At 45.6% G+C, this 14932-nt stretch overlaps 1 protein-coding gene across 1 annotated transcript in view; it reads left to right on the plus strand.

Moving 5' to 3' along the window:
• The first annotated feature begins 10492 nt into the window (after window positions 1-10492).
• The window catches only part of LOC120030852 (zinc fingers and homeoboxes protein 2-like), a 41522-nt gene continuing 37082 nt past the window's right edge, over window positions 10493-14932 (plus strand). The window contains exon 1 of the mRNA XM_038976335.1: window positions 10493-10835. The gene's annotated coding sequence lies outside the window, so the exon portion shown is untranslated. The remainder of the gene's footprint in view (window positions 10836-14932) is intronic.

The following is a 14932-nucleotide window of genomic DNA, read 5'->3' on the forward strand; positions in this document are numbered from 1 at the left end:
GGGTGCAGGGTGATGTGCTGCTGGTATGCATATTGACACAACTGTGGGAAGCATTGGAGTCAACATGGGCCAGCATCCCTGTGGAACACTTCTGACACCTTGTAGAGTCCTTGCCCAGACGAATTGAGGCTGTTCTGAGGGCAAAAGGGTGTTCAAGTCAATATTAGGAAGGTGTTCCTAATGTTTTCTACACTCAGTGTAGTTTACCAAGCTACCAATTACTTCACACTGATTGAGCTACAGTAAAGTTACCCTTAAGATAAATAATTTTTTAACTAAAGTTACTTTGAAAAAGTAGTTCACTACATCAAAACTACCTTGTGAAAAATGATTATATATACATTTGTCATACAATATAATACAAAAATAAGAAACATGCATGACTTACCTATCTTCAGATCCTTCAGCTTTGACTTACCTATCTTCAGATCCTTCAGCTTTGACTTACCTATCTTCAGATCCTTCAGCTTTGACTTATCTATCTTCAGATCCTTCAGCTTTGACTTACCTATCTTCAGATCATTCAGCTTAGACTTACCTATCTTCATATCATTCAGCTTTGACTTACCTATCTTCAGATCCTTCAGCTTAGACTTACCTATCTTCATATCATTCAGCATTGACTTACCTATCTTCAGATCCTTCAGCTTTGACTTACCTATCTTCAGATCCTCTTTATTGTTGCAGCCACATTTCTCCACCACAGTAACTTTTTAGAAAATAAAGACAAGCACCAGAGACAACCAATTATAAGCCTAATCAATCATCTGCTAACAGAGGTCACATACGACAACACAGATAAACAATGTTAATCTTACCAACAATGGCCTCCAGTCTTCTAATGTCGAGGGCCTCCTTGGCCATAGGTCAAACGAGCTAAGTAGAATGGGTAAGTACATTTCAATGGGGCTAGCAAACAGATAGGATAAACAAAAGTCTGTTTTGGCTAGCAATCTTTTTGATCTGGTATGAAGTTATATAAGCGGCTAAACAACGACATGAAGGCATTTATAAAACATAAAGAAAAGTTAAACTTGCAGATGGTGCCAGCATAAGGGCTGTGAAAGACATGATGACAAAGGATGGAAGATCATTCAATTCAGGGGTTGTCAAAAACAGTAGCTAGGTAACAACAACCAACTACTTCCTGTTTTGTCTTCTTCTGCGGTCGTGAAAAGCCGGTGTAGTCTGGCTGTAGTGTTTTGACAACTTATTTACTAAAATCTCCACCTGATTACTACAGAAACACTACTGTTTCCCTACTGAATACTATAAAATCTCTACCTGATTACTGGAAACTACTGTTTTCCTACTGAACACTATAAAACTTTATTTGTGTATCTTGAGTAGTGCATAAACTACACATTAACTACAGAACCCCTACATGTCACTACATAGTTACTACTGCACAAATAGGTTTTGTGTAGTAATTCAGTAGTATTTTTTCATGAGCGCAGGGAGAGAGAAAAGGAATAGGGGGTTGTTTGTGATTTTTTTTTAAACAATTACTACTGAAAACACTACGAAGATTTTAATTTAGTTAACCTTCCAAAATGTAGTTAAAGTACTATTAAAATAACATGTAATGGAACTACTCCCCAACACTGCCGGCTTCCACGTCTCCTAGGTAGCCTGGGGCCACGTCCTAGAGGTCAACACGTCCTCTTAATTCCTCCATTACAGAAAGAGGTCTGCTTTATGTCACTGTCAACGTGGAAAATGTGTATCATGTTTAGTGTCTCTACCAGACTTATTGCTCTTTTAACTGCCTCCTTTGATAACTGCATGAGGACCAAACCACACACACATACAGTACAAAATATGGAACACAAACTTGCTAAGAACTAGGCTAATACATCATACAGATTTGTTCACGCAGATTTAGAAACCCATTTCTCATCTTCGTGTATGAATACAGGATACATGCAGCACTGCCATAAAGCACAGTCGCCAGTTGAAAGTTACAATCTAAGTTGATTACAGGTATTAAACTAATTAAGATGTGAAAGCCTTTAGTCCTGTGCCATGTCTATATCCCATAGTCATCTATTTAGACAAACAAGCGCTCCATTGGCTAACACTAACCCTAACTGTGGGAAATAAAGTGTTTGGTCCGCTCTGTTGACATGCTTTACAGGCCTCTTGAGAAATCCTTCAAGCCTTCCTTTCCAAATGTCGTCTTGAATTACTTCCACTAGGCTGGCGTCTGTAGTGCCTGTGCTGCTTGCCAGTGACATCCGCTGTGTTTGAGCAGTAAGCCTCACACAGCCGACTGTCGACTAAAGTTGGAGAGTGAAGTCGGGGGACTTGCATCTGCGACAGTCGAAAGCCGGGACACTGCAGTGGTTTTACAACAGCAAGGCTCAGATCAACATGGCAGCGTTTCAACATAGCTGCTATTGTTTATTAACGTTTTTTTCTGTGTAAATGTCGAAATAAACAGTTTGTGAGTGTGACATAACATGTGTACAATGAATTGGTTGAAGAGACATCTCAAATATCACTTTCATTTGTATCCCCTGTAGCTTTAGAATCACAGTAAAGTTGGATCCTGTTTCAGTCGCGTCTTTGGCTACGCGCCTGAGACAAACTAAAACACCCTCTAATGATCAGTTACATTGCAGGTGATGAGACTTCATGGCGACTTCATCAAGCACTGCGAGTTTATGCAGTCGACATTGTAGCCTTAAGTTGGACAATTTTTATAACCATAATGCAACACACTTTGAAAGGCGGTGACCAACGATCACCGACTTGACAAAAGTGATCTGCTCGAACGCGCCCATTGGGCTTGTTCCACATTGCAGCTGACAGTGCAGGCGACTGCCAACTGACTGATCTACAAATCCCCTTGCATCATAGATAAATACTCATTATTATTTGTAGATCACTCAGTCACACAATTTACCCACGATCCATCACGGCCATGGACGTTGTTGGTCTGATGCCAAAATAAACAACTGATGTGACAGAGAGAGCAAGCTGTGTGCTGTGTTACCTCCCTCTCTAGTGGGCAGTGGGGTCAAGCTGTGTGCTGTGTTACCTCCCTCTCTAGTGGGCAGTGGGGGCAAGCTGTGTGCTGTGTTACCTCCCTCTCTAGTGGGCAGTGGGGGCAAGCCGTGTGCTGTGTTACCTCCCTCTCTAGTGGGCAGTGGGGGCAAGCTGTGTGCTGTGTTACCTCCCTCTCTAGTTGGCAGTGGGGGCAAGCTGTGTGCTGTGTTACCTCCCTCTCTAGTGGGCAGTGGGGGCAAGCTGTGTGCTGTGTTACCTCCCTCTCTAGTGGGCAGTGGGGGCAAGCTGTGTGCTGTGTTACCTCCCTCTCTAGTTGGCAGTGGGGGCAAGCTGTGTGCTGTGTTACCTCCCTCTCTAGTGGGCAGTGGAGGAAAGCCGTGTGCTGTGTTACCTCCCTCTCTAGTGGGCAGTGGGGGCAAGCTGTGTGCTGTGTTACCTCCCTCTCTAGTGGGCAGTGGGGGCAAGCTGTGTGCTGTGTTACCTCCCTCTCTAGTTGGCAGTGGGGGCAAGCTGTGTGCTGTGTTACCTCCCTCTAGTGGGCAGTGGGGGCAAGCCGTGTGCTGTGTTACCTCCCTCTCTAGTGGGCAGTGGGGACAAGCTGTGTGCTGTGTTACCTCCCTCTCTAGTGGGCAGTGGGGGCAAGCTGTGTGCTGTGTTACCTCCCTCTCTAGTGGGCAGTGGGGGCAAGCTGTGTGCTGTGTTACCTCCCTCTCTAGTGGGCAGTGGGGGCAAGCTGTGTGCTGTGTTACCTCCCTCTCTAGTGGGCAGTGGGGGCAAGCTGTGTGCTGTGTTACCTCCCTCTCTAGTGTGCAGTGGGGGCAAGCCGTGTGCTGTGTTACCTCCCTCTCTAGTGGGCAGTGGGGGCAAGCTGTGTGCTGTGTTACCTCCCTCTCTAGTGGGCAGTGGGGGCAAGCTGTGTGCTGTGTTACCTCCCTCTAGTGGGCAGTGGGGGCAAGCTGTGTGCTGTGTTACCTCCCTCTCTAGTGGGCAGTGGGGGCAAGCCGTGTGCTGTGTTACCTCCCTCTCTAGTGGGCAGTGGGGGCAAGCTGTGTGCTGTGTTACCTCCATCTCTAGTGGGCATTGGGTGCAAGCCGTGTGCTGTGTTACCTCCCTCTAGTGGGCAGTGGGGGAAAGCCGTGTGCTGTGTTACCTCCCTCTCTAGTGGGCAGTGGGGGCAAGCTGTGTGCTGTGTTACCTCCCTCTCTAGTGGGCAGTGGGGGCAAGCTGTGTGCTGTGTTACCTCCCTCTCTAGTGGGCAGTGGGGGCAAGCTGTGTGCTGTGTTACCTCCCTCTCTAGTGGGCAGTGGGGGCAAGCTGTGTGCTGTGTTACCTCCCTCTCTAGTGGGCAGTGGGGGCAAGCCGTGTGCTGTGTTACCTCCCTCTCTAGTGGGCAGTGGGGGCAAGCTGTGTGCTGTGTTACCTCCCTCTCTAGTGGGCAGTGGGGGCAAGCTGTGTGCTGTGTTACCTCCCTCTCTAGTGGGCAGTGGGGGCAAGCTGTGTGCTGTGTTACCTCCCTCTAGTGGGCAGTGGGGGCAAGCTGTGTGCTGTGTTACCTCCCTCTCTAGTGGGCAGTGGGGGCAAGCTGTGTGCTGTGTTACCTCCCTCTCTAGTGGGCAGTGGGGACAAGCTGTGTGCTGTGTTACCTCCCTCTCTAGTGGGCAGTGGGGGCAAGCTGTGTGCTGTGTTACCTCCCTCTCTAGTGGGCAGTGGGGGCAAGCTGTGTGCTGTGTTACCTCCCTCTCTAGTGGGCAGTGGGGGCAAGCCGTGTGCTGTGTTACCTCCCTCTAGTGGGCAGTGGGGGCAAGCTGTGTGCTGTGTTACCTCCCTCTAGTGGGCAGTGGGGGCAAGCTGTGTGCTGTGTTACCTCCCTCTCTAGTGGGCAGTGGGGGCAAGCCGTGTGCTGTGTTACCTCCCTCTCTAGTGGGCAGTGGGGGCAAGCTGTGTGCTGTGTTACCTCCCTCTCTAGTGGGCAGTGGGGGCAAGCCGTGTGCTGTGTTACCTCCCTCTCTAGTGGGCAGTGGGGGCAAGCTGTGTGCTGTGTTACCTCCATCTCTAGTGGGCATTGGGTGCAAGCCGTGTGCTGTGTTACCTCCCTCTAGTGGGCAGTGGGGGAAAGCCGTGTGCTGTGTTACCTCCCTCTCTAGTGGGCAGTGGGGGCAAGCTGTGTGCTGTGTTACCTCCCTCTCTAGTGGGCAGTGGGGGCAAGCTGTGTGCTGTGTTACCTCCCTCTCTAGTGGGCAGTGGGGGCAAGCTGTGTGCTGTGTTACCTCCCTCTCTAGTGGGCAGTGGGGGCAAGCTGTGTGCTGTGTTACCTCCCTCTCTAGTGGGCAGTGGGGGCAAGCCGTGTGCTGTGTTACCTCCCTCTCTAGTGGGCAGTGGGGGCAAGCTGTGTGCTGTGTTACCTCCCTCTCTAGTGGGCAGTGGGGGCAAGCTGTGTGCTGTGTTACCTCCCTCTCTAGTGGGCAGTGGGGGCAAGCTGTGTGCTGTGTTACCTCCCTCTAGTGGGCAGTGGGGGCAAGCTGTGTGCTGTGTTACCTCCCTCTCTAGTGGGCAGTGGGGGCAAGCTGTGTGCTGTGTTACCTCCCTCTCTAGTGGGCAGTGGGGACAAGCTGTGTGCTGTGTTACCTCCCTCTCTAGTGGGCAGTGGGGGCAAGCTGTGTGCTGTGTTACCTCCCTCTCTAGTGGGCAGTGGGGGCAAGCTGTGTGCTGTGTTACCTCCCTCTCTAGTGGGCAGTGGGGGCAAGCCGTGTGCTGTGTTACCTCCCTCTAGTGGGCAGTGGGGGCAAGCTGTGTGCTGTGTTACCTCCCTCTAGTGGGCAGTGGGGGCAAGCTGTGTGCTGTGTTACCTCCCTCTCTAGTGGGCAGTGGGGGCAAGCCGTGTGCTGTGTTACCTCCCTCTAGTGGGCAGTGGGGGGATAACAGTCCTTCTCAGAGGTCAATGAGTTCATGTTAGGAAGCTTCCTATTCACCATCACTACTGATGTGCTCTCCATGTAATTACATAGTCTTCTCGGCGGGTCAAATCAAACTGTCAAGTCATCTGATCAAGTCCATTGCAGTTCATCTCAAGAGAATCACTGATTCAGTTCCTTGTTAATATCATTCCTACTGAATCAAATCCCTGTGTTTTACCTCCAGGTGAATCAGTTTCTAGTGAATCCCTTTACACCCTCTGAATCAACTTCCTATCAATCAGATCCCAGACAGGGGCCTAACTATCGACACCTTGTAGAGTCCATGCCCCCAACGCATTTAGGCTGTTCTGAGGGCAAAAAGGGGAGGGGGGGGGGCAACTCAATATTAGGAACGACGTTCCTAATGTTTTGTACACTCAGTGTATATTGCTAAGAGTATGAGAGTAGAGTGACTCCCCTTACCGGGGTCTCAAACCCTAGGCCAGCAGCACCAATGACGAACACCCTAACCAAAGTCCCAATAAGGGATCTCATCCAGAAGAAGCCCTAACCCCTCCTCCCTAGACACTTAGGTAGATCTGTACCAACCTGAGAGGTGGAAGCAACAGGAAGAATGCCCTTTTTGAAGTCACTCTCAATCTCTGTTAAAAAAAAGTACAATCCTAGTGATTCAGGAGTATCATTAAAAAGAGGTTAACATGCCTCACAGACATTATACAACTATACAGAAAGCCCTTCAACTGCTGAAATAAGTAACTAAAATGAATGATAAGAATAGTCTGATTAACTGATAGCTGTTACACAGACATGATGGAGTAGCAGGAAGATGGGAGTACAGTGAACCAAGAGAATGTGAGTTCATATCCCAGGGGAGGACATGTTCAATCATAATTACTCTATAAATAAACATGCACAATGTAATCATTTATGTCAAATATGTAAGTAGAAAACACTGTATGATAAAGGCACTGTGTGTGTGTGAGTATCTCTAACCTTGTCAACAGACAAAGAGCTATGAATGGATCAGGGGTTCACCAATCAGGGCCTTAATTGGCTCGGAAACAGTAACAAGAAGGGATGTGTAATTAATGTTTCTTTGGACACATGAATGTTTTTGCAACGTTCCCATGAAACGTGTCTGGAACATTAATATCTTATGTTCTGATAACATGACAACCGTGTTCCGTGTATGTTTGGTGAAATGTTGACAGAATATTCTCCTGTTCCACAGAAAACCGCATCAAGGTTCTTGCAATGTTCTCATTTAACGTGTCTAGAACATTAATATCATATATTCGGAGAACGTGGCAACCGTGTTCCGTGTATGTCTGTTGGGACGTTGATGGAATATTCTCCACAGAAAACTCCAGACCCACTTCAAAAACTCCTCATGCAGAGAGTCATGAAACAATAACCTCTCTTGTCCAAGCAGCCGTCCTGCTGCTCCAGAAGGGTAGGAGTGCCAGTTGAAATAGGGGAAACTGAGCAGGCTGAGAGGAAACATGATGGAAAAGGGAGACGCTCATCTCGTCTTCAGCGCGTGTGTCTGCGTGTGCGTTCTCGGCTTCTTCTGCCGGCCTACACAGTGGTCATCGCGGATGGAGGTTTCCCTGTGACCTGGTCAATGGGTCCATGCCAATAATGCAGATCACTTCTTACCAAGCTGTCCAAGCTGACCTTTCCCCTCAATAAGACCATTGTGTGATGCTTCCTCCACGCTCTGCTCTCTCTCTCAACACTCATGTCATATTCATGCATGTCTATATCTATATTTACTGGTCAAAATATTCACAACACATTGTGGTATTTATATCGGAATTTGTTCTGCATAGTGCCCGTCCATAACCGGTCTACATGTAAATATACACATTATCCACCTTGTTTAGTATTCAGAACTGTCTGTCCACTGAGGACAACTTAGAGTGAGACGTATGTTGAGGTAACATGTCCTTTAGTATTCAGAACTGTCTGTCCACTGAGGACAACTTAGAGTGAGACGTATGTTGAGGTAACATGTCCTTTGGCTCCATCTACTGGCTACGTTAAGCTACTTCACACAAGTAATGAAATAATGAATATTCAGAACCTTTAGTTACAGCTTCATGCATAGTACTGTTGTTTATTTAACAAAACATACACATATTACATTGTTTTTATGGCTTTGGACAGCCTCCTGTCACTTTTAATTCCCTCAATTTTGTGACATTTCATGATGATGATGATGATTCATGATGAAGGCTTATGCCTATCAGTTGATGGTGGGTGGCTGTTTATGCATGTTCTGTATTGTCAATGTTAACTAAGCCTGTTCAATGACGACACAGAAACAAAGACAGCAGCAAAGTAATTATTAATATTGCATTAGAAAACAAATCTGTATGTAAATGTGTCCACAAACCATAGCAACCCAACTTCACTCTGCTTAATGAATAATGCATGAGCTGAGCCTGCAATACGCCCCAAATGGCACCCTATTCCCTTTAAAGTGCACTACTTTTGACCAGGGTCCATAGGGTAGTGTACTGCTATATAGGGACTAGTGTGTCATTTGGACCGCAGCCTGAGCCTCCACCAAGCCTCTCACTGCAGCAGAGAACTGCATCATGTTTTGGAAATGCCTCATCTCCCAATTTAGACAATGTGCTGTTTTGTTTTTCTTACTGGGGTTGAACTTAATTTAGGCAAAACAGTTTAGGTACAAATTGATTGATTTCAAATTGATTCATTCCATTGATGCGTCCCATGAGAATTCAGTGGGTCATCTCAGATTACCAAGGTTTTTTTATAATAAGAATATATTGTTCAGGTACTGTATTTAGAAAAACCAAAGCCAGAACGAGCTATTCTATTACAAAAAAACAGATGGTGTCACTGTTGGCTACAGATTGTTTGAGTCTTTTATCTATATATCTATGAACTGTTCAATATTAACACTTAATGAGAGACTGGAGCTGTTTTATCTGACCTAATATTAGTGGTGTACTTATTAGTATACATATTCCTATACTTGTCAAGATTTCATAATTTCTCTCTATTCACAAACAAGATTAAAAACAATTCAAATGACATATGAAACATTATTATTATGATGACCCCCACATGTGCCTTCAGAGAGAGGGGGGGGAGAGTGAATTCTGCAAAAATATCCTCTGTGTTCAACATAAAACACCAAATAATGCAAGCAGAGCAGAATTAGGTCGATACCCGCTAATGATCAAAATCCGGAAAAGAGCCGTTAAATTCTACAACCACCTAAAAGGAAGCGATTCCCAAACCTTCCATAACAAAGCCATCGTCTACAGAGAGATGAATCTGAAGAAGAGTCCGCTAAGCGAGCTGGTCCTGGGGCTCTGTTCACAAACAGACCCCACAGAGCCCCAGGACAGCAACACAATTAGACCCAACCAAATCATGAGAAAACAAAAAGATAATTACTTGACACATTGGAAAGAATTAACAAAAAAAAACAACGCAAACTAGAATGCTATTTGGCCCTAAACAGAGAGTACACAATGGCAGAATACCTGACCACTGTGACTGACCTAAACTTAAGGAAAGCTTTGACTATGTACAGACTCAGTGAGCAAAGCCTTGCTATTGAGAAAGGCCGCCGTAGGCAGACCTGGCTCTCAAGAGAAGACAGGCTATGTGCACCCTGCCCACAAAATTAGGTGGAAACTGAGCTGCACTTCCTAACCTCTTGCCAAATGTATGACCATATTAGAGACACATATTTCCCTCAGATTACACAGAATTCAGAAAACAAAACAGATTACAAATAATTCAAAAACCAAACCCAATACTGATAAACTCCCATATCTACTGGGTGAAATACCACAGTGTGCCATCACAGCAGCAAGATTTGTGACCTGTTGCCACAAGAAAAGGGCAACCAGTGAATCAAATCAAATCAAATTGTATTAGTCACATGCGCCGAATACAACAGGTGTAGAAGAACAAACATCATTGTAAATTCAACCCATATTTATGTTTATTTATTTTCCCTTTTGTACTTTAACTATTTGCACATTGTTGCAGCACTGTATATAGACATAATATGACATTTGAAATGTCTTTATTCTTTTGGAACTTCTGTGAGTGTAATGTTTACTGTTAATTTTTATTGTTTATTATCAACTTCACTTGCTTTGGCAATGTTAACATATGTTTCCCATGCCAATAAAGCCCTTCAATTTAATTGAAATTGACTTGAGAGAGAGAGAGAGAGACGGAGGGCAATAAATCACTGCTGCCTTTCACGATGTCTCATTAGCTACTCAGATGGAAGCTATTCAGTGAAGAATGTCAAACTAGGTGAGACGCCAAACAGAGACAGAGAGAGAGAGAGAGAGAAAGAGAGATTTAAAATCAGTCAGTAGCACTTCTAGACACCATTGACCTGAGACACAGCTGTCAGTACTGCAGCAAGACTAGCAGTAGTGTCCCTCCCTAGACCAAGCGTTGACACGCCCAGTCCTCTCAGTTTACTGCTTACTATTCAATGACCTACACAACGTTGAGCTGGCGCAGAGCACAGGACGTCAACAACAGCTTATTCATTTTCAAAGTCGAAAGCAAGGTTCCAGCAACCACTGAAGGGCTGTCATTTCCTGGACACTATCCGAGGCTTGATACTGACCAACGTTGTAACTTTTAGGAGCGATTACAACAACTCCAGGATGGAAGTGGCCCTGGTATCGTATGCAAATACGTACGCTGACGTAGTTGATCATGTGGTTTTTGGCGTAGATCCCCCTGCGAACGCGGATTTTTTTCGGCTGTTGTCTGGCGGATTCGGTCGAATCTGTAGAATAAATCGTCGTATTCGGTTGTTATCGTCTTGAAAGACCCGTTTTGGTCCCCGTTTACCGGTGCTCGGCATCACAGCGCATCATACGTGGTGGACAGGTAAGAATCTGCCAAATAGAATATTTATCAGTTTGCATATCGGCGAAAACAAGTCCCAAAGTTAAACCTGTAGCCTAGCTATGTAGCTAGCTAGCCTCCCACCACCACTGTTTCTGTACGCAGACGCCACTACATATTTAACTTGGCTAGCCAGTAAACTTTGATTGTCCCGGTGTGGCTACACCTGATTGACGACCTGCGAGTAGTAACAATGTATCCAGTTTCAAGCAATGAAACGATGTGCCTACAGTCCTCTCGCTTTAGGAAGTTTTGTTTGCCATAATGCTGCGGTAATGTTAGTCGAGATTTGTGGGAGAGGACTTGTACTTTTTCCCTATGTCGACATAACCAGCAAAATATGGCCTCCACGCCGACATGGCGTTACGTCGTTGGCGAGGGAAGGGGACATTTGGACATTTTAATTTGAATGTTTTATTTATCTTGCCTATTTCTGTTGTATGCTATGGAATGGCGATTGGAATCATAAGACCAGAACGTTTATAAATTGTATTCTAGTTCTGGAGTTTAACCAGCAACCTACTTCGATTTCGGGTACCAATGCCGTCCGTCGTATGATGTAGGCAGGCTGCAGGCAGCGGTGACGCCTTCTTGCACGTCCCTACTGCACTGTGGCAACAGTCACAGTGGGATAAAACGCCTCGTTGCAGTACAGCCAGACTACTGGTCGAAGTAGAATACTTAGCACATATTGGTGGTTTAAGACGGGCTTGGTTCTCAGTATCAAGTTTGTTTCTTGATAAAGATCTATGCATATGAAATGAGCCTGACACAATAGGCAATATCTTTACAAACTACAGTACTGTGGCCCCATGTTATCTAAATGTAATTTCCTCATGCTACAGTACATGCTCATAATGTAGCCAAGTCAAGAAACGTCTGAAGTAGAGTTATTTTATTGTGGTATTTAGTAGAGGGGGGGGTTACAGATTGGTGTGATTATGGTGTCTAAAAGCCTGAAGAGATGACCTGATTTGACTTTTAGCCTACTGCATGTGTCCACTTACACCACTGTTAAAGGTACAGTGCATTGCTTTTATGTTCACACGGGATTTCACATCAACAATTGTAGACCTCATCAACTAGGTTACTAACACAGGAGGTTGGCGGCACATTAATTGGGGAGGATGGGCTCGTGGTAATGACTGGAGCGGAATAAGTGGAATGGTATCAAACACATGGTTTCCAGGTGTTTGATGCTGTTCCGGAAAATTATGAGCCGTTCTCCCCTCAGCAGCCTCCACTGGTTACTAGGCATATTCGGGATAGGATCACGCAGGGTTTGTGTATATCATCACATTAGTTGGGGGGGGGGGGGGGGGGGGGGTCATCAACATTGGGGGGGGGGGGGGGGGTGTATCATCAAAATTAGTGACCTGACTAATCCAGTCATGTCACAGTTGTGCAGCGTCTCCAGGGTGACAACGTCAGTTAATCTCTGACTGGTAGAATGTATTTGTTCAGATTAAGGCATTGCAGTCATTCTCAAGTCATTTGTACACACTGACTGCTGATGGAGTCATACAGCAGTCGTAGATCACAGTTCTGTTACTTGGGCTTAGGTTGCTGAAGAAAAACGTAGGCCTACATCCATTTAGTCTCCCTCTCTCCTCCTCCCCATTCAGTGTCCTTGGTCTTTTCATGGTCCAGGCAGCGAATGGCTTGTTTAAAGATGGCCGCTTGTTCTTTGTGACTCATGTGGTGCTCACCTCAGCAATATCCTCTGTCAGACTCGGGAAGATGTTGTTCCTGCCTCCTCCTCCTCTGTGCTTCTAGATGTTGTGTCGTTAGCTAGGGGACTAAGATGGCCCTGGTGATGTCATATCTGCTGTGGGCATGTCTTCCTGTAAAAGCCCTGTAGTCTGTCTCTGTGGAGCGGCCATAGTCACGATGACTTCATGACAGCATAGAGACAGCCTCGTTAGCCTTGCACTTAGTTATTAGGCAGTCGGGCCCCAAAAATGTAGTTTGTCTTCTCAGTGAGAGAGTTGAGGAGCTACTTTTGTTTGAAAATGTACGCACTCTCTACTGTAAGTCGCTCTGTATAATAGCGTCTGCTAAATGACACAAATATATTTATTAGGCAGTCAGGCCCCCAAAATGTAGTTCATCTCCTCAGTGAGCAGGTTGAGGAAGAGTCCAGACTAATGCAGTGCTCATCATGAATCATATGATAATCACCATATGATTACCCTCGCTAGCTCTTTCAACCTGATTGGCCTGCAGCCCTGTCAATCACCCTTCAATCCCCCCACTCATTCCAACCAATCGGGGAGCTTGGACACACTCTAGTGCTCCACCCCGTCACCTCAAGTTAGCGTGTGTTTACATGCCGTCGTAAGAAGAAAAGATACATGTTGTGTAGTGACATACTGTTTCTATCTTGAGGGTGTTGTGCGTCCATCGAACATAACCACACAACAATATCAAGAAGTTGACCGGAATCGTCTGTGTGTCGTGTGATGGTTACTAAGTGTTTAATATGGGCCTCAACATCATGTTCTGACCGGACAACACTGGCGTGAGCAGAACCTAAGCAATCAACGTCAGTTAATAGCAGGTGAGGACATTCGCAGCCGACCACTCACACGAGCTGTTTGTTTTCATGGTCCTAGGTCTCGTCTGTGTTGGTCGTTAACTGTGTTGTTTATTTTTCACTTTGGTAATGATTCAAAAAGACTGCATGCAGCAGGTTACGTAATGTTGCATAATAATATTACCGACTCAATTTCCTTCGTGTGGATTACAATGAGTAATCACCGTTGTCCAATCAGAGTAGTAAGAACGAGAGGATCAGAATTCACAGGGTATATGAGAGGACTGTTTCTTTTTCAAAACAATAACCTACTTATAGTTTGAACCAACTCTCAGCTCTTTCCTATCGAATGTCCTCTGAAACCACTACTCAAGAAATATGTACATTTTAAAAATATATATTTGAGTCATTTAGCAGACGCTGTTATCCAAAGCGACGTAAGCATGAAACACACAGAGAATGTCACTGCCGATAGACGTTTCTTCTGTTGCTAGAACAAAAGCAGTAGCTGCAGCATGCCGACCCAGAACCTGACTTTTCTACCTGTAGAATCGCAATGCTCGTCAGTGGCCAACAACTTGGGCTTTGAGCCAATCAGAGAGCACGAACCCCCACGTGGGGGGAGCCAACGGGAGTGAGAACAAAAAAGGGGAAAAGTGTGCATTTTCTCCATACATCCACAGTTCAATGTCATGAGCCAGTCACACTTCACACTGTATGCAATGTGGGCTATGGGATGGTAGCTAACTAAGTGCACAGACGCAATGCACACAAGGCTTGGGCAGTGTACCGTATACCGAGGTATTTGGAAGTGGCCACGGGATGGTTTTTCAATACCGCTGAAACTATTTATTTTGACCTTTTTCAATACATTTTTATATTTGAAGCTACTTTTTAAGTAAATACCTGCAGGCAACTTGTGCAATACATTAAGAGAGGAAGCTGATCGCGTTGATCATTTCACCTGACACATTATGAAGCTCACCGTAGTTCCCCAGAACAGTTGAGACAGTCACATGTTTGTTTGTAAATAGCACAACAGGAGAAAGTGCAACACATTCAGCAGAAAATAGCACATGAACATACATTGCCAAACACTACTGCCACCTTCTGGTTTGGAGTATTTTAAAAGGGCAGAGTAGCTGACGACTTAAAGGTTTTTGCTGTGTGAACACAAACAGAGATTGAGTACCGACACCGTTCAGAGGTGCTAAATACTGTCGGCAGGCAAACGTTTGACCAGTGTGTCTAAGCTATTATTATTATTATATTGAACCTTTATTTAACTAGGCAAGTCAGTCGAGCTTCAGATAGACAGCTAGGTGAGACCAGCACGTTTCAGCCCATAGTACATTTGTCCTCCGTGTTTATCAGCCAAGTCAGTGCTACTAGGAAAAGACAAGTGCCAGTGTTTGAGTTACATAGGGATTGTTTTATCTGGAACTAAAAGAAGCTGAACTGTTGGAAAGAAAGAGCTTCACAGAGGAGAAGCAGAGACTGTCAATAGAGTCCTGAAGCCACACAACGCTCACACAGGCCGCAT

Source organism: Salvelinus namaycush, chromosome 37 (assembly GCF_016432855.1).
Source record: "Salvelinus namaycush isolate Seneca chromosome 37, SaNama_1.0, whole genome shotgun sequence".
NCBI lineage: Eukaryota > Metazoa > Chordata > Actinopteri > Salmoniformes > Salmonidae > Salvelinus > Salvelinus namaycush.